Here is a 26,812-nt window from a genome sequence, read left to right as displayed (position 1 = left end):
TTGCTGCAAAAGGGGCCCAAACCAAGTACTGAGTACATATGCATGCTTATACTTTTCAGAGTTCCGATTGTTCTATGTACAATCCTTGTTTTATTGATTGCATGTAATATTCTAATTTTCTGAGATTGTGGATTTGGGGTTTTCATGAGCTGTAAGCCATAATCATCACAATTATGACAAATCGCGGCTTGAACTATCTTGCTTTGCATGCAATGAGTCTATCTCATATATTAGTTTCACCTTTTAAGTTGCATTACTGAAATAAATGAACTTTTGCACGATATTCAAATTTTTCGAGTTTCACCTGTATATGACTCTAGAGAGGGAATCCTGTTTTTTACATAAGTAAATTAAAGTAAAAGTAGATTTAAAAATTCAGAATAGTTCATTAAAATATGAGAGGAGTTAATTGAAAAGAAAAATTGGGATTCTTCCTCTAAAGTGCTGTCATTATTAATATAATAGAGTTATTTTTTAGTACAAGAAAAACAAAAGATAAGTGAGCGCTTATGTGAATATGTAATGAGCAGCAGCTGTACACCAAAAAAAGGCACCGTATCAGACCTTCAATAACATAAATGTGAAAGAGGAGGTGCAGCGCTATATAACTAGACACAATAATAAATAAACCACTAATGGTACACAATAGTGATAAACAGTGACTAAAATTAATAACGCCACTAAATGGTGGCCGTAAAGTGAGGAGAGTGAAACAGTCCAATGAAGGAGTGCTCTTGAGATCCGGGATGATCTTCAAACGTCCTATATGAAGGACCAACAGGTGATAAAATATGAAGACTGCGCACTCACCAGATACGCAATCTTTATGCGCATTTGTGTAAAATATCACTGGACCTCCTGTATCCTCATCCTGGTCTGGTCAGATATGGTCAGCATATCCCTCAAGGCCTGGTATCCAAATAGATGTAGCTTTTCCGTAGATTTGGCCGGTTTTCACCAATGCTCAAATAAATAGAAAGGGCCACATAGTGTAATATCCTCAGGTATCTTTATTAGAGGTACAGGATAGCAGGAAAACTGACATGCAAAAGTATACTGACCAAATGAAAATCAAAGATGGCCGCCGGGGCCCCTCGTGGCGCCGGCGGTGAGGCGTCCGACCTGCTGTAGCTTTCACTGACGCGTTTCGAGCAATTGTAGGACAATACATAGATTATTTCCTGCAACCACTAGTACGGAAAACGCCATCTTATCTGCGAGACACGAAACAAGTGTTACAGGATATCCAAGGCCTCCATGTGGATGACGACATATTTCTAGTTACAGCTGACGTAGCTTCTCTGTACACGAGTATTGATCACACAGAGGGTATGCAAGCAGTAGACTTTTATCTCAATGAATCTACTTTGTCTCTCTCACATAAAAAGTTTATTCTTACCCTTTTGGATTTTGCTATGACTAGAAATTATTTCTGGTATGATAGCAATTTCTATTTACAAACGAGGGGTGTGGCTATGGGAGCGAAATTCGCCCCAAGCCTGGCAAATCTATTTATGGCGAGATGGGAGGAGGATGTTATATACGCCAGAGATTGGCCAGAATTATACTTTTATAGGCGATATATTGATGATATACTGCTTATCTGGAAAGGGGATGAACAAACATTAGTTAACTTTTTTGGCACCCTTAATAATAACACCTTAAACATCAAACTAACTTTTGAGTATAGTAAAACTAGCGTGAATTTCCTAGATTTGACATTAATAAATCAAGAAGGCACCATTATAACCTCTTCCTTTTTTAAGGGAACAGACCGTAACGGTTACATTCCCATTAGTAGTTGTCATCACCCGCTATGGCTCTCAAATATACCGAAAGGTCAATTCTTGAGGTTGAGAAGAAACTGTACTTCGGTTGACACCTTCTTCTCACAAGCATCTGTCTTAAAAAACAGGTTCTTGGAAAAGGGATATGATGAGATATGTCTTAACCGTACTATGAAAGAGATAGGAAATATGGATAGAAATTCCTTGCTCGCTAACAATACTTCACAAAAATCACAAAAAATTTGTCCCTTTGTGACTACATTTTCTAGACAATACAAGACCATTTCTAGAATCATTAATCAGAACTGGAAAATTCTGAAGGCGGATCCAGTGTTAACTAAAATCCTCCCTGACAGACCGGAGATTACCTATAGAAGATCACAATCTTTGAGAAATTTCATAGCCCCGAATGTTATAGATCCTCCTAGGAATATTTCCTTTTTGAACAACACTACCGATTTTTCCCGTGCAACAGGTGTATTATATGCACCTGTAATAGCAAAAGGAAAAAGAGGGTGGAGAATTTTACATCAACCAGTACTGGCAGGACATTTAAGATCAATAACTTTATATCATGTCATAGCAAATATGTCGTGTATCTTTTGCAATGCCCGTGCAAAAAACAGTACATTGGGCGCACCATCAGAAAATTGAAGGACAGACTCCGTGAACATGTTAGCAACATTAAAAAGGGTTTTAAAGATCATTCTTTATCATTACATTACAGGACCCATCACAATAGGGACCCATCTTCACTACAGTTTGTGGGTATCGATACAGTACAAGCCCATTGGAGGGGCATAAATAGAAAAAGAGCAGTCTCACAAATGGAAACAAAATGGATATTCCAGATGGACTGTATGCACCCCATGGGACTTAATATAGAATTAGATATCAATAGTTTTATCGATAACAGCTAATTAGGACTATTTAGATATCATTCTATATGTACATTTATGTATGAATTTCTTGTCATTGTTCCCAAAAGTGAACTTATTTCATGTTAACTTATCAAAATTATATGGGTTTCTATTTGCCATTATGATGATATTCTTGTTTTTAGGTAATATTTTATCATCACTATTATTATTATTTTAATATTTAGCATGTACTTGTGGCTCATAGGTCTATAGGTATATGTTATGTTTTATAGTTGCACCGAATGTATATACATGGTTGAGTGAATTATCACTGGCCCTAGATGTGATTTTCACACAGTAGGGTATTTATAATGTATGTACATTTTTTCGCTTGGCAGATCATATATATGCCGATATTTATGTATGACCATCAGGTTTTTACATGATTTTCTATATGCATTTTAATTTTATTTTTATGTAAATATATTTTTATCCATAATTGGGATGTATATACTTAAATTGTTTTGTCATGATAAATATGGGCGATATAATAGGATTTTGGATCTATTAAATTAGGATCCAATTTTGTTTTTTGCCCATAGCCATATTACTTGGGTTTCACTTTACACAGGTGTTTATAATCTATAGATAGAATCATCCCTGATGTCCATAGTATTCAATCGAATCATTCCTGGTGCTTACAGCATTGATTTCAGCTGTTTGCTTCTGTGTACCCGATGTTTGGCGTTTGCGCATGCGCCATCGGGTCGGACTACAACAATATGGCGCCTGTTGCGCGGACATCCAGCATAGGGAAAATGGCGCATGATGTACTGCGCATGCGCCACCGTTCGTATTTAAAGACTGTCATTTGCGTCCACCACTGTAAGCTGCACCCCTATGAGTACGAGCCATTGCTCGAAACGCGTCAGTGAAAGCTACAGCAGGTCGGACGCCTCACCGCCGGCGCCACGAGGGGCCCCGGCAGCCATCTTTGATTTTCATTTGGTCAGTATACTTTTGCATGTCAGTTTTCCTGCTATCCTGTACCTCTAATAAAGATACCTGAGGATATTACACTATGTGGCCCTTTCTATTTATTTGAGCATTGGTGAAAACCGGCCAAATCTACGGAAAACCTACATCTATTTGGATACCAGGCCTTGAGGGATATGCTGACCATATCTGACCAGACCAGGATGAGGATACAGGAGGTCCAGTGATATTTTACACAAATGCGCATAAAGATTGCGTATCTGGTGAGTGCGCAGTCTTCATATTTTATCACCTGTTGGTCCTTCATATAGGACGTTTGAAGATCATCCCGGATCTCAAGAGCACTCCTTCATTGGACTGTTTCACTCTCCTCACTTTACGGCCACCATTTAGTGGCATTATTAATTTTAGTCACTGTTTATCACTATTGTGTAGCATTAGTGGTTTATTTATTATTGTGTCTAGTTATATAGCGCTGCACCTCCTCTTTCACATTTATTTTTTAGTACAGCCTAAGGGGAGAAGGGGGGTGTTTAGAAGAGTGCATTGGATCTATTTTGCCTGTGTGCATGCAGCAGGGACTGGCTGAATTTGATCCATCTATAGCCATTCCCATTTGAAAGGAGTCGAACTAGTGACCAACTCCTCTCAAATGGGACTGTTGGAAAATGTGTGTTCGATCAGCTCATGTGGCCAATCAGCTGCATCACTGATTAGTGTATTTTGGCCACCACTATCCCACCTAAAAGAATGCAATAAAGCAGTGGGGAGGATTCCTTCCTACACCTTGAATATGTGGATGGGGGAATCCATTCATTTTTTTAACCTGGATCCAAAAAAGAACAGAGGGCGCACCTGCTTAGAACATTACCTTAAAACACATTTTTATTGATATGAAGATAATAATATACTCACAAAGGACAAATAATTTAATAGCTCATCATAAAAAGAACAGCACTGTCCAGTTCACATAGCATTGCATCTCACAGTGGGAACCCTGGACCTCCAACAGGCTAATGCGTTTTGAGGACTTGCCTCTTCCTCATGTCATGGGACATTAGATTTTCCATGTGTAATGCTTTCCATTGGTCAGCAAAGATGTGTGCTTATAGGCTGTTTTATTCAATTCTGTCAGCAAGTAGTGATTTCTTGTATTTATAATAAATGTAAGAATGTGTTTCACAAGGCCAGTATGCTCTGTTTTCTTTAAACTATCATACTATGTCTGTTACGAGAGCTACTGGCCATGAAGACGTTTTATAAGTAGTGGATTATGTCACTGATATTTTTTGTTGGTCAATCAGATTTTTGCTGAATATATATACATATAGATAATGTATGTAATGTATAAGTTGACATCTGACATAATAATGATAATAAAAATATCACACCCAGTATGAGCATTCCTGGATCAGAATGATGACATTCTAAAACCCTTTCCATCAAAAGACAGTAGTAAATCCACGCATTTGCTGATATTTAATATCATAATGACATCAAGGTAATGGCATCCATAATCTACAGATCTGTAATGTTATTATTCATTAAAACAGATAGAACATACACCTTAAAGTGCTTTGACAGTCAACTGTCTATTTGGACGCAAAACTTGTTTGCAGAATAACTGCTTCTGCATCTTAAGTCACCTCTGTGATCTTGAAATTTGGCATGGGTTCCCAGTATTCTGATCCATAAAATGTGTTTAATCATCTATGGGTAAATCAATATTAACATTAGGTGCCCATTTCTAAGCATCAGATTGGGAGCCTATCATCTTGTCTATAATGGCAGAGCAATGGTACCTGATACTGGAGAGCTTTGAGCTCTTTGACATACCTGGTGCCCAGAAGGATGCCAACAATGGAGAACTTATGTGCAATCTGCCAGCATTTCATGTTAGACAACTATGTTAAGCAAATAGGTTGTAATCCCCCTCTGCAGGGATCTAGTAAAGGGACCCTTTGGACCTCTTCAACAGCACTCAACAGTTGTAAGAAATGCACACAATCAACTTAACACCCCAATCATATCAAGTTTTACTTTGAAATTGCGTGACTTACAGTGGAGTCACACTTTTTCAAAGTCGAGGGACATGCCGATTTCAGGTGCGATTTGTAAGACATCTGACACAGATATCTATGCAAATCGCACCAAACCTAGTACATGTAGAAACTGGAGCGGCTCTGAACAAGTTGGAACCGCACCGATTTGACCGCTGTAATTGCGGACAATAGGGTGCAACTTGGCATACGATTAGCAAGTCGCATGGCATGCAGATCGCATGCCAAGTCGCACTCAGTGCTATCGGGGTGTAAATATCAAGTATAAAGTTCAGCATAAAACAAAATTCCTCCAAATCTGGTATACGATAAGGGGGGGGGCACAGACTTACCTATCAATATTGCCCAGTCTTTGAGTAAGCAGTGAGTAGAGTGGAATAATCTCCACTATACAGAAAACTCGGGGGGAAAGGGCATGGAATTGACGATAGCAAAGACATTGCTAGCTCAAATTCCATATTTCACAATTCGTAATTCACAATATCTAAAATGAAAAATAATGTACCATTTGCATGTCAACTGATTTCCTTACAGTTTTAACAGGACTGAAACTTGGAGGAGTATTTTTTTCTATTTATTTCCTTCTTCTATTTGCAGTTCTAACTGTTAATCAATACCAGTCTCCAACAGCTGTCCTACAGCTGATATCCCCATAGCACGGAGCAGCATGTGTTCAACCTTCTGTAATCCTGACACCAGCCACCATTGCCTTCAGTATTAGGGACATGCTTTGAATGAGGTCTACAAAAAATTAGACACCTGCCCTAAAACGTGATGCTAATTGATAGGGCTACACCATGTATGCCTTTTTTGCATAGTTACACCGGTCCAGCTTGGACCAATGTAAGTATGCATTTGCCATGCCTGTGGAATACCTGTGGAAACAGAGAATAACTGTTGAAGCCACTGCTACTATAATGATCATCGCTGTGCTCGGGGTCCCTTAAGCACAAGGGTTTGGTCAGTTGGCACAGGTGCCATTCACAGAATGCATTCCTTGATTGGACAAGGTGAAGATCGTGAGGTCATCATCTTGCCTCTTTGTCTAGTCAGAGAATGGTCCCACATGTATGGCATATGCAATGCTATGCCAATACACTTACGCAAGAAAAATCCATATCTGGAATTCAGCTTTAGAATAAAAAAGATACATGCAAGAACAGTGTGCACATCAATCACCTTACAATATATCGCTCACATCCACAGCACCCCACTATCCCATCAGCTAAAATAAAAGTTAGATATATACCAGTAAGGCTTACTGACCCTACTTAAAACTGTCTTGCTGCTGGCCAAGTTTACACAGCTGTATCCTATGCAGTATTTTAATTCTTGTATTAAAACTCCGTCTTTTGCTTTTGTCTCTAATAAATTCAGACTTAGCCTTGCTTAATAAAGTTTCCCTGCTACTGGGCAATTTTACACTACTGCATTATCTGCGTTTACTGAATTCTTATAGTAAAACACTTGCCTATACCCTTTCTTGTTATTACATTTTTACTTATTATCCCTGATTCAAACTGTACATTTTTTCAATGCTATATCATCTTTGGTCTCCTATTCTTAATGAACACTTGATAAAAATTGGTCAGTGACAGTTTTGCATCAGTGAGAAAAGGGAAAGCCACAGCAAAATTCTATTTCTACAATTTCTATCCACTGATCAAAGCAGGTCTATTGCTATACATTTTGTTTCATTTTGGATTTGTTTTTCAGATGAAAATTTCATTTTTGGAGATTCTGATGTAAATGATCTCCAAATGGACAAATGTAAAGGAATCCGATTAAAAGTTATAACGAAATTAACAAACACATTTTTTTGATACGTTTCATTCGGATGTCATATGATATGATAGTAGTTCGGCCCATGGGGAAATTAATTCAATTTTCAAATTTGTTTGATAATTTGGATTCGGATAATGAATGGATCTAAATTTTGTTCCATTTGTTAATTTGGATGCACATGACATCAGCAGATATTATCTTATCAGCTCATGCCATTACTCTTGGTGGGTTGGACTAGCATCTGAAAACATTGAATCCTACCAATTCAAATCCATCAGATTTGATAATGTATCGAATATATAACAATCTTCTGAGAAAAACGGTAACATTTTTCGAATCCACCTGGACCAATGAATATATGAAATGAATGCCGAAGATACAAAATGAATTTCGAAAATGAATCGAGTCAACATAACTTATATGACGAAATAAAACTTCCTGCGTGCAAGTCTATCTATTATCATTGGATAAAAAAGCTTGTGTTGATGCTAAAGATACCTTTAAAAAGTCCTTTTTTCAAACTGTAGCAAGTCCAATTGTGGTGCTGCTGCTGAAAGTAATCCAAACTAATTGTAAAAGAAAAAAATAAACTCCACAGCCAAATATGCGCTGCTGGTGTTTTCTATCACTGAGACTGTGTGTGAAAACTGTGTGTTCCATAACACAATTTACAGTTTTAAGGCATTCCCAAATATGTTATTTAAAGATTTATTTTCAATGTTCCCCCTGAAGTCACATGAAAAAAATTCCCTCTTTACATGTCTCCCATGGCAGTGCCCAGTTTCCCATGCCTTCTTTCTACAGTAGTTTGCATTTTAGCCCTAAAATTTACCAGAATTTAAAAACTTCACCCCCACATAGACATGGGATTAGCCCCTACATTTTGGATCATTAAATTTTAAACTAGATTCACCAAATCCAATACAGGTAGATTCACCCATCACTAGACTTGAACTCCACTGCTCTTTCTGTCAGCTAAATTACTAAATATAGAAACACAGAGCCTCCAGCTAAATTATCAAAATGTTCCTATAAATATCAGTATATACTATATAACTAAGACTTTTTCCTCAAAATAGATATATATACCATGGCTAGGAGGAAGTTTCCCATACCAGAAAGTTGTGCAATAATTGCTGTAATGTGATTTACATCATTCTGGTATCTGGCACATCACAATCAAGGCAGTACATGTCTAAACACAGCCATATTCAATGGAAATGAAATGCTAACATTACACAGTGAGACCATTGTGTCCGCCTGTGGCCTCTCAGACTCCTGCCATAACTCAACAATGGAATAAGCTGCTCACATCAGATAGACCTGATAATGAGATAAGGGCACAATAGCAGAGAATTAGAGAATATTATACGATGAGCCATAAACACAGAACTAAGACTACCTGTAACTTGCACTTGTGTTTTAGTTAAGAAAATAAAATGCAAAAAAGGAAGTGACTTGAAATGCCTGTATACAGTGGCATTAAAATGGGATGCTCTTTGCACATTTCTAATATTTTTGATCCAAATGAGGGGAAAATATAATTTCCCTAGGTACCCAAAGACATTCCCTGTTTAAAGTTCTTATTGGAAATATTAAGGATATATGTTAGAAAATCTTGCCTAACCACCAGTGTTTCCACTCCGTTAGGGTATATAATGAGATTGGTATATGCATGTTACACTGCTGCCACCCTTCATAGGCTTAAACTCTATAGGTGGCCGTATAAGGTGTTAACTGGTCAATTAATTAAAATTTAGCAATAATCTTGTAATATGTAGGCACATCTACGAAACCATTTAAATTTACAGCTTGCCAATAACGAGCGGATATCTTCCTGAAAACTGCTCCTTAGATCATTATTAAAATGTATTTCCAATGTCTTTCAGTCTTACTTATTTATCAGTTTTATTAAAAATAAGTATGTATTATGTATAGCTAACAGGATTTTGATTTTCCAGTATTTCACAGTGGTATTCTTTAAAAATGTGCACTCCGGAACGTTTCATTTCAGTTGCATTCGCTCATTGAAGGATCTTGTTTCAACATATTTGATATGTTGAACTGATTTGTTTTCAGAATTTATTTAGCATCTTCAGCATTCATTTTGTATTTTCGTTGGTCTGGGTGGATTAAAAAAAAGTTACAGTTTTTCCAAAAGATTGCTATATATTCAATATATTATTGAATCAGACTGTTTTGAGTTGGAAAGATTCGGTATTTGCAGATGCTAATCCAACTCACCAAGAGAAATGGCATGAGCTGATTGGACAATATCAGTTGGCCTCATGTGCATTCAAATTAACGAATGAAATGGAATTTCGATCCTTACTTTGTCTGAATTATCAAACAAATTCAAAAATTTTATTAATTTCCCATGGGACTAAACTGTTAATTTCTTTATAACTTTTTTCAGATTCATTGACATTCATTGCTATGTCTATATTTGGAAATTTGTAAACATTTGAATCTCTGAAAATGAAATTTTCAGCCGAAAAATGAAATGCAACGAAGCGCACGTTTAGTGTACTTAAAAAATGTTTTCTCATTAGGTCATGGCCTATAAAGGCTTTCCACAAATCTGAGCCATGCAAGAAGGCTGTCGAGTTCTCTAAGGTCTGCAGTATTTTGTTTAATATATACAGCAAGCAGAAAACTATGAAAATGGTGCAGCGCTGCTAATATTCATTAAGACAATGCATACGAAGCAAATAAAACAACACAAGTGAATCAACCCCCTTGTGACAGCATAAATAGCATATATCAATCACTGGTGTCAAGGTGCAAATTGACACACACTTAGTAAGTGACTAAGGGGTGATAAACAGTCCAATATGAGTACACAGGTGAGGAACTCTTCACACGTGGATATGTCATACGTGCCACAGGAATCCCAAAACAATCTGAGTGCCCCCTCACCTCCTTGCAATGACCTCAAGGGCCAACCAGCTTTCAACAGATAGTCAGGCAATCTCCTGTTGATCCCTTCAGTATGACCGGAATGATGGTAACTTTAGCCAGACCTCTTCCACCGCTCCAACGACACCTTTATCTTCCACTCAGAGACATAAACCAAACAGGCTCCATAGTGCAATATATCCAATTTATTAAATAAAAACAAAATACCCACTTACATGTAGGCAAACGATCGCACACAGTAATCGGCTGTCCTCCTGACATGCGGCTTCATGGAGTCCCAATATGGCGCAGACGCCAGAAGTGACGTCATGACAATAGACAATGAACGTACCAACGCGTTACGTCACGAATATCACGTGACTTCATCAGGGTGATGAAGCAAGCAGACGTAACTTTGGCTTTTTGCGCAAAATTTATATGTTAAAAAAAGAGCAGATTCAATATTTTTCTTCCATCATTCTTCTATGCTAATACTGTGTATATCCCCTCGGCAATTGTCTCTGTTACTTGTGTTAAAAAAAGATTGTAACATTTTCTCTATGAAAAGGGAACAAAGACACGCTGGGTATGTTTGAATGAGGTCTCGCTTTAAATTTCCATACACAGCCTGATAATCACTTTACACACTGCACCAAAAATAGAGACTTATGTGGACAGACTAGCAAATAGGCAATTACCATAAAGATTATTTAGTTCACACAAATTTCCCCTTACCTTGCATACATAATTCAAGCTTGCTGCAGTCTGAAAATGTGGGCTGATATCATGGATGGGGAGCCTTGAACAGATAACAAGATAAATGCTGCTGAACAAAAATAAATTCTGTCAGTCATGTAATACACTGCTCAAAAAAATTAAAGAAATGCTTTTTAATCAGAGTATAGTATCAAGTCAATTAAATTCCTGGGATATTGTTCTGGTCAGTTAAGTAGCAGTGGGGTTGTTAATCAGTTTCAGCTGCTTTGATGTTAATGAAATTAACACCAGGTGCACTAGATGGGCAACAATAAGATGACCCCCAAAACAGGAATGGTTTTACAGGTGCAGGCCACTGACATTTTTTCTGTACTCATCTTTTCTGAATGTTTTTCACTAGTTTTTCATTTGGCTAGGGTAAGCGTCACTACAGGTAGCATGAGGCGATACCTGGACCCTACAGAGGTTGCACAGGCAGTCCACCTCCTCCAGGATGGCACATCAATACATACCATTACAAGAAGGTATGCAATGCCTCTCAGCACAGTCTCAAGAGCATGGAGGAGATTCCAGGAGACAGACAGTTACTCTAGGAGAGCTGGGCAGAGCCGTAGAAGTCCTTAACCCATCAGCAGGATCGGTATCTGCAAATTTGTGCAAGAAGGAACAGGATGAGCACTGCCAGAGCCCTAGAAAATTACCTACAGCCGGCCACCGGTGTGAATGTCTCTGACCAAACAATCATAAACAGACTTCATGAGGGTGGCCTGAAGGCCCAACGTCCTCTAGTGGGCCTTGTGCTCACTGACCATCACCATACAGCTCAATTGGCATTTGCCATTGAACACCAGAATTGGCAGGTCCGCCACTGGTGACCTGTGCTTTTCACAGATGAAATCAAGTTAACCCGGAGCACATGTGACAGACGTGAAAGGGTCTGGAGAAGCCATGGAGAACGTTATGCTGTCTGTAACATTGTTTAGCATGACCATTTTGGTGGTGGGCCAGTGATGGCTGGGGAGGCATATCGATGGAGGAACGCACAGACCCCTACAGGCTAGATAATGGCACCCAATGAATGAAATCCTTGGACCCATTGTCAGATCCTATGCTGGTGCAGTGGGTCCTGGGTTCCTCCTGGTGCACGACAATGCCCAGTCTCATGTGGCAAGAGTATGCAGGCAGTTCCTGGAGGAGGAAAGAATTGATACCATTGAATAGCCCCCACGCTTGCCTGACCAAATCCAATATAACACCTCTGGGATATCAGGTTTCAGTCCATCAGATGCACTTCAGACTGTCCAGGAGCTCAGTGATGCTCTGGTCCAGATCTGGGAGGAAATACCCCAGGACACCATCTGTTGTCTCATTAGGAGCATGCCCTGACATTGTCAGATTCCCAGACTTGGAAGACTCTCCCCTGCGATAGTTCTCTGGGTAGACTCCTTCCTTTATAGGGTTTTAGTCCTGACAATTTATTTTTCTGTTTGTGTTATAATGTGTAATACCAGACGTTGCTTGACACGAGGGTTTGAATACTCTGCGTGTCTTCTTTCTCTTCTTTTTCTATGTTTTCTTTTTCTTTTTTTTTTTTTTATCTGAGGCTCTGTCCTTGCTATTGGTTAACCCTGATTTTTCTCGTGCTCTGGGAGTGGATAGCTCTCGCCGATCAAGTTCGCCAGTTATTGATCATGTCTCCCCAACAGTCTGACAGAGGGGTTATCTGATTGCTCTCTCATAATGTCCAGGGGTTCAACTCTCCTTCCAAATGTATTAAGGCCTTTAATTCATATCGCTCTTTAGGTGCGGATATCGTAGTCCTTCAGGAGACACATTTTTCCCCTTCTTTTACCCCACGATATGTCCACAAATATTATCCTCTTTGTTATTTTTCTAATGCCACGGAGAAGAAATGAGGGGCAGCCCTTTGTTTGTCCCGCTGTTTGTCGTTTACTGAATCTAAAATTATTAGGGATCAGGAGGGACGCTATCTTCTGGTGAAGGGTCACTTGGGCTGAAACGTGCTCACTTTTTTGGTATACTATGCTCAAAATATCAATCAGGTGGAGTTCTTTCATTCTTTATTGAGTTATTTGGCCTCAGAGCTTGAGGGCGATGTTATTTTGGCTGGTGACTCTAACCTAGCATTAGATGAGTTACTGGATCGATCCTGTACCGTCATGCTTAAATCCCCTTCTAGACAGAGCCGAAAGTTTGTCCAGCTCTTATATTGCTATGATCTCGTCGATGCCTGGAGAGAAGCTAACCTGACTTCTCGAGACTTTTCTCTAGGGCTCATAACTGTTATTCCTGTATTGATCATATATTTCTCCATACACATTCACTTTCTAGATTGATTACAGTTAAAATTCTTTCTACACCTTGGTCCGACCATGACCTGGTTCTTTTGACGCTTTCATCTTGGACACATGGGAGGACTGCTCCTCATTGGCACCGTAATCAATCTCTCTTAGGTAATGCTTCTTATTGTCTTGATATCTCCACACATTTGAAATTGTACTTTGAAATGAATAAGGCAGATGACACAACTCATAAAGGCCCATAAAGCCTTGGTCAGGGGGTTTCTTATTCAACTGTCTTCATGACTTAAAAAGGCTTGAATCAAATTGATTTTGACTATATCTCAAGTGTGTACTGATCTTGTTGCCCAACATAAACTGGTCCCGCTCTATTGGTTAAACTTGACCAGGCCCAATTGGAACTTAATTTGTGCGTTACTACTACGTCGGGTAAGCAGTTACGTTGGGCCAATTTAACATTTTTCACTTGGAGAGACAGACCAGGCACCTTATTAGCATGCATGCTGTCTCCTAAACATTCTCATGTGACTCTTCCTAAAATCAGACTGACTACCGGTGCTTTATCTCAAGATCCCAGTAAGATCCTCCTAGAGTTTCATTCCTTTTATACTGATCTTTACCATTCACCTCGAGGGGACATCTCCTCATCTACCAACTGTTTCCTGAGTTCTTTGACTCTTCCTTCTCTTCAGGAGGCCCATAGAGAATTAATGGATCAGCCTATCACTTGCGAGGAGATTCAGAACACCTTAAAAACCTTAGCTCCACATAAATCCCTAGGACCGGACGGCCTTCTTCATGCCTATTATAAAGCTTTCCCTTACCTTCTGATTCCACATATGGCCCATTATTTTAATTATTTACGAGACGGAGATATGGTAGATGTGTCAACAAAAATGTTAGCATGTGCCAGAGATTTCTGTGGGTCTTTAGCTGACACTCTGGGATTCTTCTTTACCTCATGCAGCATTCTGCGTTGTGCTCTTGCAGTCATTTTTACAGAACGACCCCGCCTAGGGAGAGTAGCAACAGTGCTAAACTTTCTCCATTTGTAGACAGTCTGTCTTACCGTGGACACATGAACATCAAGGCTTTTGGAGATACTTTTGTAACCCTTTCCAGCTTCATGCAAGTCAACAATTCTTGATCGTAGGTCTTCTGAGAGCTCTTTTCTGCGAGGCATGGTTCACATCAGACAGTGCTTCTTGAAACCAGTAAACCCAAAACAGGTGTGTGTTTTTTAAGGGCAGGACAGCTGTCAGCAACACATCCAATATCATCACACTGATTGGAGTCAAGGTTGGCTCACTCCTGGCTCCAATTAGCTCTGGGAGAAGTCATTAAGCTAGGGCCTGACATACTTTTTCCTCCCTGCACTGTGAATGTTTACATGTTATGTGCAATTAAACCATGGCAACATCTAATGTTTGTGTAGTATTATGTTCAGCAGACTGTGTTCTTCTATTGTTGTGACTTAGATGACGTTCTGAGCACATTTTATGCCCAATTCATGCAAAACTCCACGTAACCCCAAGGGGTTCACATACTTTTTCTTGCAACTGTATATGGCCCATTGTGGTGTCCTAATGAGTGCTGTGATGCATGTTAACAAGCTTTGCCGTAAGGCATGGAATTCATTATTAATGGGCCACCAACATACCTCAAGATACATGTGCCTTTTTTGCTGATGCACTGCAGTGCAGCATACCGCACAGTATGTGTGTTGTGGCTCATTGACTTGTGTTGGATGTTTGCAGCTTCTGTACAGTGCATTGGGGTGGCACTGCAATGCACCCAACAATCAGTTGTGTGTTGATGTGCTTGCTATAAATTACAGTGTATATGTACTCACTTCAAACCTTTCCAAAACAAAAGCAGGCCATAGATGGATCAAATCTCAGTCAGTTCAGCAGGGACCGGCTGAGATTCGATTCATCTATGGATAGGTTGGTTGTACCCAAGTCGATCCATTAATCAATTTGGATACAACCAGCCTGTTGGATCTTTTACATGCAATTACTGCTGGCGGTTATAGCCTCTAGCAGTAATCATTGTGTTCTGCTGGCCATAAAGGCTTCCTGCTGGCATAACACAATAGCTCCTCTGCTGATGTCAACACTGACTGTGTTGATGGGGGAACCAGTCGAATCATCTATGGTTTGCTTTAGACCAATACATGATGGTCAGCTAGAAACAACTTGTACCATGTTCTCTGCACATGTGAAATGTGGGGGCCCCTATCAAAACACATGAGCACCTCTCATCTAAATAATAAAATAGTATGTGAACTACTGCAAACCTTCAGAATATACCTTTATGTCAGTGAGTCAAAGCCTAAAATATTTTATTTCTGTTTTTCCTTTATGCAGATTTTTGTTCTAATTTTTTTCACACTCAGAAAGTGAGTTGAACACGTTTCACCTATAGTAATTTTGTGTGTTCTTATTTTCCCCTGACTCCTTGATAAGTATTGCCTGAAATGGAATGTTATAAAAACTAAGCCAGATTCTCCAGCATAATCATCAGACTTGTACATAGAACCAGCCCAGGCTTCCAGGTCAGACAGGAAGAGAATTGACGTAGTTGGCACACAGCACTGCGTAAGTACTGCAGAAAATATGATAACCAAGTACACACAGTTGGGTAATCAGCGGCTATGATAAACAGGCTAATGAACAGGTGAGCTAAGACATTTTGGCACTTTGCTCAGAAATCTTCAGAATGCAATCCATGGAACTGCCATGACATATCATTTAGGCCGTGACATCTATTTCTCATGGTAGCAAGATGTTTCCTTCATGGACAAACTTAAGAGAACCAGCAGGAATGAAAATTTGGCAGCCACAATCCACTAGAGACTAATACTGGAAAGGATGTTACATACAAAGGAGCTTCCATTAATACTGAGTAATAGAAACAAGCTATCATCTACCTAAAGAGAGAAAACAATCTTCCTCACATGTTGATACATCTTCTAAATAACCTCTTACCAGGGATATGCATGATGCAGCAATCAATAGAAGCCTGTCATCAGTTTGTAGCAGAACCATGAAACATGTAGTCAGAATCATGAAACATGGGTGCTGTTCAGTTGCTATAGGTAACTGTGTTCTGCACATAACACTTAGGGCCCATTCACACTATTGTGTTGTGGTAATACATACATTAGTTAGCTCATTACAAGGTGTGGCAACACATGCTACATGCATTTGTGTGATGCAATTTCTTTCATTCCGAATGGAAAGCCAATGCACCTTGATGACGGAGGGGTGTTGCAGTGCTGCACAACATTTCCATATCCTTTGCCATACTGAGTGCTGGCAGAAATGCTTCATGTAATATTTTTGGTTAGGCAGGCCAAACGCAATACACCGTTGACACACATGTGCCACTGCATTGCAATGGTGTGAATGGGCCCTAAAGCTGCCCATATGACAGTCCTCAATCCAAAGATTTTTTGGTCTAAATAAAGGACAATCTCTTGTCTACAGAGTTAGGCAGGCCATAGATTATACATTTTTTTTGTTTAACCAGAGGGTTGAATGAAATAAAGTTCTGAATTCCCATTCACACATTCAAGGTGTATGGGGGAATCGCTACCACTGTACTACTGTGTTCTAACAGCTGGGAGCCTTCCCTGCCATCAGAACATAATGATCAGTGTTGCTGCTATAGCCAGCAGCACCGGTTATTTGAAAAAAGAAGGATAGGGTGGTTGTACAAAAGTTGATTGATAGATCAATTTCTGAACAACCAGGGTGCCCATACATGGATCGAAATTTGGCCAGTCCCTGATGAACCCCTTCAAAGCATATGATAATTTATCAAAGCATTTGTTTTCAGCCAAACTATTCAGCCATCATTCTATGTCAAAGGGTAAACCTAAGCAATGTTGATCAACTTAATTAGATGTAAACCCCTGGCTGAATGGCATTTAGTTTTCTAAAGCACTGTATATCTTAAATAGTTGGTGCTGGTGATCGTGGCATCTCTTTTTGTCTACTTGCACGCACTCCAGTGATAGCTGCATTGCATTTCTCACACAGCTTTCCCATAGTTGCCAACATTTAAAAAAAAAATTCCATGGATTTGCTATGTTCTATTGTAGGTGGAGAATTAGGGCTAGGGCTTTTCTTGTTCAAACATTTTTATTAACAAGAGAGAAATTTTAACAGCACAAACAAGGAGACTTTGCTGATATACATTGGATATTGAAGAGGCAATAGGGCAATGAAGAAAAATGAATGTGGAACACATTACAGATGTCTATACAATTCTAGCAAAAGCAGGAACAAAAAAAAAGTCGACAATAGATGACATTATCGTCCTAGCCAATCGAAATAACATCTCCTAGGTGCATTGAAGAAATAGGGGGAAGTTTGGAGGGGGGTCAGACGGGGAGGAAGGGGGGGTATGGGAAAAGGAACAATAACAGTGACTCCATGTACAATCAACTAACTTACAGCAGACTCTACTTGTAGCCCACGATGGACTATTGACAGAATCCTGGGCACACAATATAGAAATCAAGGAAGAAGGAGTGATTCGTCAAAGTTAGGCGGGAAGAAGTGCTCTACCCAGGGGTTCCATATGTGCAGAAATTTAGGGATCATGTCTTGTATTGTGGCTTCCACCTTTGCATGTATCATGGCTTGTGTTATTCTGGTTTTGACGGCAGCAACACTAAGAGTGGGGGATTTCCAGGATTTCGCTATAACCTGCTTAGCCGCTATTGTAACTTGCATAAGGAGCTTAAATTGCGAATTGGAGACGTCCGGGGGGCACTGATTGAGTAGGGCTGTTGATGGGTCAGGTCGTAGGGTGATAGCGCTAAGTGTAGATAGCATGGTGAAAATTTCATCCCAAAAGGCTCGGGCCACTGGGCATTCCCACCACACATGGTAATGTGTCCCTAAGTCTGTGCAGCCTCTAAAACAGTTGGGCGAGTAATTAGGGGTAAATTTTGCGATTCTCGCTGGGACCAAGTACCAACGGGTTAAAACTTTATAATTCGTTTCCAATGCTACAATGTTCTGCGAAGATGATTTTGTATTGGCCCAAATGTGATCCCAGTCAGACTGGTCAAGTTTCTTGTCTAAATCCACTACCCACTTGTGGGTATACGGAGGGGGGGACGTGGTAATCGAAGTAGTGAAGAGTGAATATAAGCTAGAAATAAGCCCACTCCTATGGGGGTCTTTGTAGCACGCTCGTTCAAAGAAAGACATAGCATCTGGCCGATTTGTCATTGTAGCGTAGGGAGCATAAAAGTGTTGTAGTTGTAAGTATCTAAAGATCTCGGAGGCTGGGAGGTCGTGTGTTTCCCGCAGCGAGGTAAAAGATTTAAACTTACTCCTCTGTAGGAAATTATGTGTGCGGAGCAAATTAGAGGAGGACCAGGCTTTGAATAAAAGGGGAGTCTGCCAGGCCGGGGGAAAGGCTGGGTTTCGTAAAAACGAGAGCAGAGGATTGTGTAGCGATTGGAGGGGATATTGGGTTTTCAGTTTATCCCATAAGGAAAAAAGTGAGAAGTGATGGGGTTAGTTATAGAACGACGGTCTATAGGCCTCAACCAGAGTAAGTTAGCTGTAGATAAGGGGTCACATTCTATCGATTCAAGTACAACCCATTGAGGGATTTCAAGGGTTGCATGGTATTTTGGTAACTGGGCTAAATGCGCTGCTTGATAGTATTTGCTGATGTCAGGTAGGCCTAGACCACCATTGAGCTTAGGGCGGTACAGGGTGGAGCGAGGTATACGAGGACGAGTTTTACCCCATACATAGGAAAAAATACGACGCTGTAGTGTGCGGAGGTAGTGAGGGGGGACTGGGACTGGGAGGACTCTAAATAGATATAGAATTTTTGGGAGGATAGACATCTTGATGACTGTTATTCTGCCTAGCCATGCGAGGGGTAAGGAAGACCATTTGGTCAAAAGGGCAGAAAGATGGTTTAGCATCGGGAGATAATTAGCTGCGTATAGGTCTGATAACTTAGGGGTCAGTTTAATACCCAAGAACGGGATATGACAGTGCGACCAAGGGAATGGTAGGATCTGCTTGAGGTTCGTCAACTCTAATGGGGGAAGTGAGATGTTGAGTGCTGTTGATTTATTAGGGTTTATTATCAATCCAGAGAGCGAGCCAAACGCCTCGAGAAGCCGGAGTAGAGAAGGAGTGGAAGTCAATGGGGACGTGAGAAAGAGCAAAACGTCATCCGCGAAGAGACATAACTTATGATGCGTGCCCCCTATCTCAAGTCCCCTGATATCCGGATTAGCTCTGATTAAGAGGGCCAGAGGTTCTATAGCCAGGGCAAAGAGCAGAGGAGACAGAGAGCAGCCTTGTCTCGTGCCTCTGGAGATCGGGAACTGAGCTGACCTGTGACCCAGATACCTAATTCTGGCTGAGGGCTCTCGATATAGTGAGAAGATCCAGGTTAAAAAATGTGGACCAAAGCCCCAACGACGCAATATATAGTTGAGGTATGGCCATGAGACTGTATCAAATGCTTTCCGGATATCTAGAGACAGGAAACAGGCAGGAACATTGCGAGACCTAGCTAAAATAGCCAAGAGAGATGCACGTCTGATGTTATCTCCTGCTTGCCTAGTTGGGATAAAGCCCACTTGGTCGTTAAGAATTAGAGAGCCAATACATAGGTTAAGACGAGAAGAGAGGGTTTTAGCTAACAATTTAACGTCAATATTGAGGAGAGAAATTGGCCTGTAATTGGACCACTGCGAATCGTCAGAGTTTGGCTTTGGGATCATGGAAATGTTCGCTTGTACCGTGTCATGGTTGAAAATTTGGCCAGACAATAAAGCGTTAAAGGCACTAGTGAGGATAGGTGCAAGGAGGTGAGCAAATTTTTTGTAATAAGTGGCTGAGAAGCCATCTGGTCCTGGGCGTTTACGTAGTTTTAAATTTTTAATAGCCTCTGAGGTTTCGTCTTGAGATATGGGTCGCTCAAGTGCCTCCAACTGGCATTCTGAAAGTTTTGGGAAGCAGATGGAGGTTAGAAAAGTATCTGCTTGCGAGGGGTCAAAAGGTGTAGAAGAGGAATAAAGCTGCGACAGGTGTTTGTGGAAAATCTGTAGAATGTGTTCTGGGTTACTAGTGAGATTGCCAGAAGAAGTGCGTATCCGTATAGGTCTAGTGAGTTGGTCAAGCCTACGAAGTGAGAGGGCCAGGAACGTATTGGGTTTATTTGCCTTGGTGTAATATTTGTGTCTAGATCTACGGAGCGAGAGTTCAGCTTGATCTGTGAGAAAAAGATCTAGAGCCAATCTAGAACGTTCCAGATTTTCACGATTGGCAGGCGTAGGAGCTGCCTGGAAGGCTTGATGGGAACGATCATAGGTTTGCTCTAGTGTGAGGCGCTGCTGCCTTCTGCTTTTATTTAGGAAGGATGCTTTGCTAATGCAAAACCCTCGCAAAACCGGTTTATGTGCTTCCCATAACAGAAGAGGAGAAATATCAGGTGATTGGTTAAGAGAAAAGTAATCTTTAAGGGCTGCTTCGATTTCTAAACAGTGGGCTGGGTTTGCAAGCAGGTTATCATTAATTATCCAAGAGGATTCAGCAGGGAATGGGGCCAAGGAGGCCATAGCAGTGAATACTGCGCAATGATCAGACCAGGGTATTGGAATTATTTCAGAAGTCAGGAGCCGGGGGGTGGTTGCGGTGGTAAGGAAAATATGATCTATCCTGGAGAAAGACTGGTGGGGGTGAGAATAAAAGGTGTATTGGCGTTTCGCCGGGTTGAGTTCTCGCCATGTATCAATCAAGGAGTAACGGTGCAGTATGGCCGGGGCAGGAGATAGTTGAGGGGATTTATCGAGGAAGGGATATACTACATTATTAGAGTCTCCGCAAACAATTAAAGTTCCGCGCTTATGGTGGTCTATAATCGAGAGTATATGGGAAAGGAATGGTAGAGGGTTTTGGTTTGGGGCATAGTATACAGCAATGGTGACATCTATGTCCAAGAGTTGCCCAACTAACAGGAGGTAGCGACCCTCCGGGTCTTTGATTTCAGTGCCCAACGTGAAGGGTGTTGTGCGGTGAAAGGCTATCAGTACCCCCCTGCGTTTGGTGGTGGCAGAGGCTGTAAAGACCTGAGGATATCGGGGGCCAAAAAACTTAGGAGTGCAGTTGGGAGTGAAGTGTGTTTCCTGTAGACAAACCACGTGAGCTTTAAGCGTAGCAAAGGTTCGGAAGGCCTTATTACGTTTCTGTGGGATATTGAGGCCCTGTACGTTCAGGGTGAGGATATTTAATGAACCCATGGAGAAAACGCATAGTGATTAAGATAGCCTGTCAATACTACCCAAGGTGGAGCCTGACGGGGGATGAGGTCATTGTGGAGTGTGTTGTGTAGAGTCCTGAAGTCATGTTGGAGGGAGGGAGGAAGGGTACAACATGGGATAGGTAACAGGAAGGAGGGGGTGTATGAGGCCATATGAGGCCTAAAAGATGGGTTCCCAAGGACACCCTGAGTCAGGGTGGGCTAGGGAACAATAGTAGCCCAAGCGTTATTAAATAGCCAATATCGCAGGGGCTAGGTTGGAGTGCGCAGGTACACGGTCCGTGAGGATGACAGCCACTTGATTAAGAGAAGGTAGTAAGGTCCCGGTAGAAAAAAAAAGCAAAAAAAAACCAACAGGTACATAAAGAAAATACATTCGTAAAGATCATGCTATCCCAAACTCAAACGGCATTAGCAGTATCAGTGAAACAACATAGGGGAAGGGGTGTGGCGTCACATGCCGTCAGAGCCTAGGTTACCAAACAAACTGACCTAAAATGGGGCTCTGAAGAGGGGAGGAGTCGAATAATTCCCAGGTGATGGGACAACCAAAATTTAACAGATAAAGGGAGAGAGGATATTGGCGGTATTAACCGCACCGACAGTAATGACAGTCAAAGGCATACACCGTTTGGTGTATGTGGCCAAAATAAAGTGGAGAGAAGAAGGATATACATGAGACACAGTTCAGTCCATGGTATCTTGTGAAGATAGACCCGGAGATGAAAAGCGGCCTCGTTTGTGGAGATTGAGAGGGCCTGCGGTGGCACGCGTGGGGAGGGACTTCCGCGGTGAGCAGGATGTAGACCTCCGCTTGGTGCTCTCTGAAGGCGTCGCTGAGGAGTGCAATTGTAAGATCCGCAGGGTGTCTAGTAGGTCTTCTGGAGTCTTACAGGTGTAATCCCGGGATTGGTAACGGAATCGCACTGCAAAGGGGAAGCTCCACCGATACGGTATAACGTGTTGTTGAAGTACTTGTAGGTTGGGTTTCATAGCCCTGCGCTTGGTAATTGTTGTGGGGCTCAAATCTTGAAATAACTGGTATGAATGACCTTGGAACTGTAGAGATTCTGCGTTACGTGCAACTTGTAATAGTTGCTCCTTAGTGTGGAAAAAGTGGAGCTTGGCTATAATGTCACGTGGTGGACCATCCGTGCGTCGTAGTGCAAACGCCCTGTGTACTCTATCCAATTCCAATCTTTCGATTGGGATAGCTGGGGCAAGCTCTTGAAACAGAGCAGTTACTGTTGATTGGAGATCGACGATCGTTTCTGGGAGGCCACGAATACGCAGATTTGAGCGTCATGCCCGGTTTTCAAAGTCCTCCAGTCGTGTCAATAGTGTTGCGTTTTCGTCGCGCAGAAGGTCAAGGTCATCCGTATGTGTCTGAAGCATGGCATCAAGACCATCTACCCTCTGTTCTAGGTCCGCAGTACATTGCCCCAGTTCACGAATTTCCCTAGATAGTGTGGCAGTGATGCGGTCCGAGGTTTGCTTCAAAGCTTTGTGTAGCATTTGTTCAAAGCGAGTTAACAGGTCAGGGGTTGTAAGGTCAGGCGTCAGGGCTTGTGTAGGGGCATCTGTTTCAGTGTCAGACTCACCCTCAGACGTGCAGGGATGGCTGGGCTGCGGATCCTGTAGGGCTGCATATGCATTTGTCACCTTCTTACTTCCATTTGCTGGGGCGGTGGCCATCTTTGTGGAGGCCTTTGCCAGGACCTCCTTGATTGATTTTGTAGAAGGGGGGGCCTGGTGTCGGGGTGCCCCCTTAACCATTTTGTTATCTGTCAGTCGGGGGGGCTGTTATGGTGTTCTCAGCCCCCCTTTTCTTTTCTCTCACTCCTGCCCAGGTTCAGTATGAGCTGTGGTGGGCGGGTCTGTGCGGCGCTTGCCGCTGGGACATGTGTCCCGTCGGATTACTCCGACTTACTGCAAGGGAGCCGCCGCAGATCAAGGTGGATCGGTCCCTGGGAGGGTTGCCTCCTCGGTCGGGTCCCCCTGGATTATGTTGCAGGCCGGGACCCGCTGCTTTGCGGCGCTGTCACCCGACGGGGAGACGGAGCCTCAGCGAAGCATGTCCGTCCCGCCGGCCGCGCATGCGCACTCCGGGCTAGGGCTTTTATTTGAAATGAGTGTGGTTCTACAAGAGAAAAATTAGCTTATTGTACAATTTAATTTTAAAACACTGTTAGGACAACTCAATTTTGTGCTGTCACCCTGCGTCCAATCATGACAGATACAAAGTACTTTGGAAATAATGCAATTCAGACACTGAGGTGTGAAACGCAGAATTCAAAATCTTTATTATTGAGTTTAAATACAGAGATAACACCAAATACTTCGGGCAGTATCCATAAAGCACCAATCAGAATACATTATAGATGTTACAATAACTCCCTATATGGTGTGTAATAGAAATATAGCAAACAAAATAATAAGTTCTGCAAAGCTATGTGGCCAAGCACACATAACAGCATTCCAGTCCCCAGAAAACATATTGTTTATAAAAATAAAAGTTGATTAGTAAGCACAAAGCAAAGGTTAGTTAACTATTAACCATTTCAACTGTATATATACAGGAATATTTAAATAAAAAGGACAGAAACACAACCAAGTAAGTATTATTCATTTGTAAATGTATTTATATATTTCTTTAGCTAGCTCCAACTTTAAATTCTTACAGTTTAATTAAAATGTGGCAACCAAACATCTCTTACAGAGAATACAGTGGTAAATGAAGCAGCAGTTGAACACAGCAGTTTAACTAAAGCAGGATAACTCAAGCAGAAGAAGGATACAACAAAGAACTCATGCACACTGGATGGACTGTAAGCAAACACCCTGGGAAACATCTCCTACAAGTCCCACTCTACGTACCTTTTAATATGCCGCCTCTACTCATCCTTTTCATATTACTATCCTCTGTTCCCAAAATCTCCTTTCTTTACCCCTTTACTCCGCCCCAATACATCCCACCCTAACTACTACCATCTCGCTACTACTGCTCTCATCACCTCCTGCTGATACTTTACTCTCCTGCTGACCCAAACACCAGGACAGGAAGGCATGTACACTCGTGTACATCCTGCTCCCATCTTACTTTCCTCACCCTTCTTCTTCTCCTAACTTCTGGGGATATCTCCCCAAACCCTGGTCCTGCAGTATCTCACCCCCACACCATGCACCCTCCTTCCTCCAGGAATAGCCGCTATCCGCTCAACTTAATCTCAATCCCCATGCTCCTAAAAACCACCCTCCCTTTTTCATGTGCACTCTGGAATGTCTGCTCTGTCTGTAATAAGCTCACCTCTGTCCATGACCTTTTTGTCACCCGCTCCCTTAACCTACTAGCAATTACAGAAACCTGGCTTCAAGCAGCAGAATATGTTTCTCCTGCAGCACTTTTCTATGGAGGCCTTCCCTGGACCCACTCACCCAGACCCAGTGGTCAGAAAGGTGGTGGTGTTGGTTTGCTTCTATCCCCACTGAGCACCTTTCAAGTCCTCCCTAACCCTCCCTCTCTATCCTTTTCTTCTTTCGAGACTCATTGCATTCAGCTGTTTTCTCCTATTTCTCTGAGGATTGCAGTGATCTATCGGCCTCCTGGACTGGTATCTCACTTTCTTGATGACTTCTCTGCCTGGCTACCCTACTTTCTCTCCTCTGAAATACCCACTATCATGCTTGGAGACTTTAACATCCCCATTAATGTCAACAACCCGGGTTACATCCCAACTCTTTAACTTAACCTCATCTTTTGCCTTAACACAAGGGACGCAGTCCTCCACTCACACTGATGGGAATACATTAGACCTTGTTTTCTCCCATTTTTACACTCCCTACAACCTCACAAACACCCCCTTTCCTCTCTCTGATCACAATCTCATCACCTTCACGGTGTCCTCGTCTTCAAATACCTATCCCTCCAAGCAGCAAACAATTATATGCAGAAACCTTCACAACTTAAACCCTTCTCTTTTCCACTCTGCAACTGACTGCCTCTATGACAGAATCTCTCCCCTGTCCTGCCATGACCTGGCCACTGCTGTCTACAACAGTTTGCATTCATCCACACAAGACTCACTTGCTCCTCTAACTACACGAAATATCAGGTCCTGACCGTTACAACCGTGGCAGACTGACGATACCAGAAATCTTAAGCGACATAGTCGTGCGCTGGAGCGATTGTGGCGTAAAACCAAATCTCTCCAAGCATTCACCCTATATAAATCTGCCTTCTTAACATACAATTCCTCCCTCCATGCTGCCAAACAAGCTTACTTTGTCACTTTCATCAATAGCTTGTCATCCAGTCCTTGTCGTCTCTTCTCCACTTTTAACTCTCTACTTTCTCCACCTCCACCCAGTAACTCACTCACTGCTGACGAGATTGCAAATAATTTCAAAAACAAGATTGATGCAACTCATAGGGGCATTTCCACTGCACAAATATCTATCCCACTTAGCATACCTTATACTAAACCTCCCTCAACACTTTTCTCTTTTGACCTTGCTACCACTGAACAGGTCACTAAAGTTTTCTCAGAATTCCATCTCACAACGTGCCCCCTGGATCCTGTCCTCTCCCAACTACTATGGTCACCCTCTTCTTCGATCCTATGCTCCCTCACTCACATCTTCAATCTCTCCCTCTCTGACGGTGCCTTCCCCTTCCCTCTAAAGCATGCACAGATCACTCCCATAAATAAAAAGCCCTCGCTGGACCCCACCAACCTGAACAACTTAAGACCCATCTCCCTGCTCCTTTTTACCTCTAAACTCTTAGAATGCTTAGTCTACAATCGCCTGAGCTCCTACCCAGGGGCGGACTGACCATTTGGAAACTCGGGCACTGCCCGAGGGCCTGGGGTCAGTAGGGGGCCCCATGAGATGCCCCTGATATCTTTTTTCATAGGCTTTTTTGAGTTTGGGTAAGGACACCGAGGCCCCATGATCCCCTATTGCCCAGGGGCCCATGAGTTGTCAGTCCGCCCCTGCTCCTACCTCATTGACAACGACCTTCTTAAACCTCTACAGTCTGGCTTCGCTCACTCCACTCCACTGAAACTGCCCTG

The sequence above is a fragment of the Staurois parvus genome, unplaced genomic scaffold, assembly GCF_062004578.1.
Source record: "Staurois parvus isolate SC_StPar_1 unplaced genomic scaffold, SC_StPar_1.0 ptg000205l, whole genome shotgun sequence".
Lineage (NCBI taxonomy): Eukaryota > Metazoa > Chordata > Amphibia > Anura > Ranidae > Staurois > Staurois parvus.
This window is presented reverse-complemented; position numbering follows the sequence as displayed.